The 6,000-nt window shown below is 27.8% G+C and overlaps 1 protein-coding gene across 4 annotated transcripts in view; it reads left to right on the top strand.

Moving 5' to 3' along the window:
- Positions 1-6,000, top strand: part of LOC136091562 (hemicentin-1-like) — a 160,077-nt gene that overhangs the window by 145,794 nt on the left and 8,283 nt on the right. The gene's annotated exons all lie outside the window — the stretch shown is intronic.

Consider the following 6,000-nt stretch of genomic DNA (forward strand, 5'->3'; position numbering starts at 1 on the left):
TCAACGGAATCAAGTAAGAAGTGGTTGCCCTTAAAAACGAAGAGAAATCAAATTGGATGTCGAGGGCTAGGTAGATGACAGGGGAAAAACTATTGCCCAAAGAATTTCTAAAGTAAAGATGATTTTTATCTATGGAATTTAAAACAGATGATTGTTGCAGATATCACCAGCGTTAACATTGTTAAAAATAATTGTGTTGTTGTAATATTGCAACAAATGTTCACAGAGAAACGCACCAACAAACCTCAGTTTATCAGTTGTCAACACAATGTATTAGATAGAATCCTCCGTTTGTTGATGATAACTTGGAAATAAAACACAATTATCGAATTTCGAATATCCAATTAAATCTCAACTATTAAAGGAGTACGAACAACTAAAAATACAGTTGGATAACGGAATAGAAGTAATTCCTGAAACATTAGGCTGGAGAGATGATATGAAATTATTATTTCATATTACTCGAGTGTCCCAAATTTTTGATGAAAAAGGACATTTTCCATTGATCAGGTTTCATAAATTACCTAACATCAGCAATGTGAGGTGGAATTTCAGAGCTGTACTAGCGATCGTCAATTTGTATTGTATGGCTGGGCAGACCATTGGTTTACAGACCAACTACACAACGAAAACAACTTTAATAACTTGGCTGAAGTACAGAGGCCATACAAAAGGCTTTAAGTTCTTTAAAAAATTACTCGAAGCGAGAGGCATCCATACAACAGATCCGCAGAAGTAATCAATGCACAGAGCGCGCAATCAAAGTAATGAAGGAAATGTATTCATCGTGCAATAATAAAAACAAATTGCACTTTCTATACCTTCTACGCAACAAACAAGAGCGAGGTCAATGATCTGAATCATTGTTGGATTGAAAATTTATTGTATTGCATGACTATGACATTCTAAATGCATTTGAATACATAGTTGCACTTATGTTAATATTGATTTTTCAATGGCGGGATGAAATTTTTTCAAACGATATGAAAATAATAGTTCATTTTGTGCAAATAACAAATAAGCCCTGAAATTTTTTTTTCCCCTAAACCACGACCCGCCCAAACGTGAGAGCAACAAGTTGATAAAATGATTTTTTCACTATTCTTAACTAGACTTATATTCATAAATTTTAAGTTTCATGGTGTTATCTCTCAGAGTGCTGAGAAATAATGAAAACTATGAAACTTGAAATTTATGGATGAATATAATTCTAGTCAAGAATAGTGCAAAAAACATTCTATCAATTTGTTGCTCTCAGATTTGGGGTGAGGTAGGGATAAAATTTTGGGGTTTATTTATTCCCAACCTCAAAATCCTTATTTGTTCTCTCTTCTTTCATAAAATGCTTCATAAATTTTCACCATAACATTAAAAGTACTCTTTAAAAAAGATTTTCACAAAATTTAAAAGATTAAAACTGTTCTTTATGCATTTTCTTTAGTTTTTAAAACAAATTCTACGATTGGATAATATTTATATTGAAAAGCCTACCATCTACTGCGTTCAGCTGAGCTCAGAAAATTTAGTTGTAAACTGTTATTTATATATGAGAGTGTTATTTAAAGTAGATCACGTTTGCGGCTTAGTGCGACTTATTGTTTTTCACTATGTCTAAAGGTAACTGTTAAAAAAACGTTGTGCATTTTCAGGAGCTTTTATTGAAGTAACACACTGGAAAAAGGCAAGCATAAAAAATAAACTATTTTAATCTATCAAGCCAATAGACTAATATGAATTTTTAAGATATTAAAATGATATAAATTTGTCTTGCTACCCTTATGTTTCATTTTTATATGGTTTTTTACATTTTCACTAATATTTGAAAAATAAAATATTGTTATTTTTGTGGTAAAATTGATACAATGAGCTCAAAAATCACTATAGGGGAAAAAAATTAAATTTAGAGTGCTGGGTATCTCTAGATACATTTACAAAAAGAATTTACTCCAATATAAAAGTTGGTTTTAAAAAGTTTAGCTTACCTCTGACCCACCGTGCAGTGAATGCAGTTTAGCTAAATGATGAGTCAGATAAAATCGAATTTTTTTTCTAGGTGAAATAAAAGATGATAGCTTGGGTGACTATGGTAAAATTTAAAAGGAAGAGGATACGACCTTCCAATAATGCAATAGAACTTGACAGCTAGAATGGAATTAGTTACATTTGTTGGGTTTTTAGACTTTGTGAAAAAAAGAAAGGTTGCCAAGAACTAGCCTAAATATGGCAACTAAATTTTATTTATAGACGGTAGATCCACACAAAAATTAAACATTTCTCATTCTAGGCAGAAAGTAATGTAACACGGATTTGCATCATGTAAGTCTATTAGGTTTTTGACTTGATTCAAGCAGGTTATTCTAAAAAAATATAAATAACCTGTCTCCCTATTGCTTAGAGATTTTTAATCTAGAAAAACTAGGATTTGGTTTTTATTCATTCATCAAGTTGTATTTTTAATATCTTTAAATTTATAAACAAAGATACTTCACTATGAATTTTTTACTAATGATATTTAAACTTAAAGTGTACTTTGTTTATAGCTTTTGAAAACTTTGAAGTGTAAAAAATTTAAAATAAATAATATATACCAAACACTTATTATATAAGGATTCTATCTTCATTTTAAGTACTTTTAAGCTTATCTGATTTAAAAGATTTAAATCACTGTCACGTAAAGTCAATTTAATAAAAAAAAGATAAGTAAAACAGGTTTGCGAGTTTCAACCATAAAACAAGATGATTATTAATTCAGTAAAAACATCTATTTCCGTACTACCGTTTTTTGTCACCCCTTTATACAAATTTTTCTTAGAAAAAAAAATAAATGTGGAAAAATTTCTTCCTGCAGCTGATATTGTTGCTAGTACAGTAAACTGTTTTATACCTGATCCAGGAGCCTTAGTTACAGGATTTTTAATACCTCTTTTTTAAATAGTTTTTTTTATTTATTGGGTTAGTGCAAAACCCACTTTTATTACAGTTTAGTATTTGAGCAGATCTATTCATAATGTTGTATTTTTCCAATATAGCTTTAAGTAAAAAAAAAACAAAGCGCCAATTGCACTTTTGTTACTAGTTAAGCATTTTGTTAATGTCAAAAGCTCCAGGCTCCTTATTGACATTTTTTTCTGCCAACGAGTTAAAAAATTACAAAACAACTGATTTTACGATTTTTTTTCTGAAACCCATTAGTTTTGATAATTCATAAATTGATTTTTATCCTTATATCCAATCCAAATTCAACATCAGAAAACGCAGATAAAAGCGAAACAAGACCTTTTTTAGTATCAGCAGATAATCGGTTAGGTTGCCCTTAACCAACTTTTGAACCTTTTATGTCTAGAATATGTCTTGCAATTGTACGTCTTGGAACACCATATTCTTTTGATGCAGCATACGAAGATATTTCTTTATTTTCAACTTTAGAAACAGGATTTTGCAACAAATTAGGTGCACATGTTTTTCTTATAAACTAGGTGCATTCTTTTTTCTTTTTTCTTAATGTAGTTTCTTGGCATTATTTTAATATATTCCTGTTATTAATTTTGAAAAATAATCTAAGACAAATATTTATTTAAGGGTAAATAATTTAGTTAAGTAATTACGTATATATACAGTTCTACCAAAAAGATTTTATGAAAAAACATAACAAAAAGACTAGTTCACTTTTCCCCCATTAGACAGAAAAATTAGGGGTAAAGTGAACTAAATTGATCTACAAACTATAAACTTAGCTGTTTTATATCATGATAAAAACTACAACTTTTTTAAAGCAGCTTTATATTATCTTCACAATGTATATAAATACTATAACTGATATTCACATTGATAATAACATATCTTAAATTTACTAAAACCTATCGCAAAAATTGAGAACATAGTTTTAAAACTTCCGCCAAACTTATTTTTTAAAATGGCTACTACAGCAAAACAAAAGCTATATTTTAATTCCTTTTTTTTTGAAAACTATAAAATGTTGTATTAAGCAAAAACAATGCTAAATTACTTAACAAAAAGTTTTTTAAACGTGAAAAAATTTTAGTTTGAAAAATAGTTCACTTTACCCTAGTTTACCCTATTTTCTTTTGAATGTTCAATGCAATAAAATTTAAACTGTCTTAAAGATGCAATACGATTAGTACTGTATTCTTCCTCAGGGCCTTTGTTGTACTAAACAACCATAAGACTTAATTTATAATGAAATAAAAATTTATTATTAAAACATAAAGGAGCAAGTTAAAGAATGAATAGGGGCTTCAAGTAAATGTTTTTACAGACCTTTAACTTGAAAGTTTCATAGCAATGTTTGAAATTGATTTCAGACATTTTCAGCTAACACAAACCAGTAAATAATAATATAATTTACTAATTTAGATAACTTCAAATAAATATAAGTACAAAGGACATTACCAATAAGTTAAAAATATTCATTATTTTTAAAATACACATACAATCAATATATTTCGAACAGACAATATTTTTCATTTTCATCACTTCAATGATATTTTTAAAAACAAAAAAGGGCTCTGGAAAAATATTTTCCAGCTGACACTTGTAAATTAAATTTTAGAAATTGAAAAGAGTTCCAAATAACCATAAAAATCTAAAAATAGTGTCATGTCATTTATATAAATTTGTAAAATATTTGTTATCTTAACTTCAATGTATGGATAAAGCTGACTGGGAAAAAGACTTCAAATGGTTTTGAAACTCTCAACATGAGTGCATCTCCTATACACAGGAGTGTCCTGGCACACTTTATTTTAAAGTAACAAATTTTATGTGTTTATGGTATTTTATGCATTTATTGAAGTATTTGTACTTAAAATATTATTTACACACAGTTATCCATTTAAAGATTATGAATGAAAAAACTTCAAAAAAGTTTCTTCGTTAAAACAAAGCTACGCATTATATTATTTATAGCTTATATATGAAACATGTAAAATTATATAAGGAAATAAATGTATAATAAATTGTACAAATAAATATAATTGGTTAATATAATTTTGCATAATTAAACAAAGACTTATGCTCTACTCTTTTGTCACTAAGTTGGTGATGTACTCTTTCTATCATTAATACCTTCATCTGCATAAGGAGATAACAGTTCACTTTTGAGTTTTTTAGTACCCGCAGTTTTTTCATCAGAAGATAGCTATGCCTATCCTGCTGATTTTCTAATGTATGCAATTTGCTTAATAATAGACTTGATAAAGCGCAAAATATTAATTAAAAATCTGCATGCATATATCAATTTTGTTTGCACAAAATAACACAAAATAACAGTTTTAGTACTATTAATTAAGTCTACTTAATCAAAATTTTTTATAAATAAGTACTACAGCTTAAAAAATTGTGTCTCTTTCCTTCATTAAATGACACGTTTGTAAGCTTTGATGAGCAAAACTTAATAATAGGTATCATTGTCATGGTCTTCATTGTTTTCTTTTTCCATTTTATGTGATGTTTCCATCTTCTTTTAAGATTTATTCAGATTTGGAGATTATTGCAGATTTAAAATTGTAGCTGCTAGTGTGAACGTAAAATGTGAAAATGTCTTTGTTATCAGTCAATTTTTTATTAATTTTTCCTTAAGTTTTTTAATCAATCAAAATTGATTAAAAACAAGCTTATTATTGGAAATGGAACCAGATATATGACTAATGGAGTGGGACACCATTTTAGTTCTACGTCCTTCACTCATTATGACGATTTCTGTGCAAATATTTCATGTAGAGTTTTACCTCTTATAGAATATAATGGTTTCATTGTTAAGTACATAGCTAGTTCAATAACTTAATTTAATCCAAAACTAATGATAGAATTTAAGGTTAACTACGAGGAAATAGAGCCTTATTAAAAATTTAAAAACAACACTTCTTAGACCATATAAAGATTTTGATTAAAACAATAAGAAAAAAAAGTATTTTTGTGTGCCCAATAAAAAAGATAAGAAAAAGTTTATGAAATTATAGAATTGTAGCATTTTTGGTACTT

Source organism: Hydra vulgaris, chromosome 15, assembly GCF_038396675.1.
Source record: "Hydra vulgaris chromosome 15, alternate assembly HydraT2T_AEP".
Classification (NCBI taxonomy): domain Eukaryota; kingdom Metazoa; phylum Cnidaria; class Hydrozoa; order Anthoathecata; family Hydridae; genus Hydra; species Hydra vulgaris.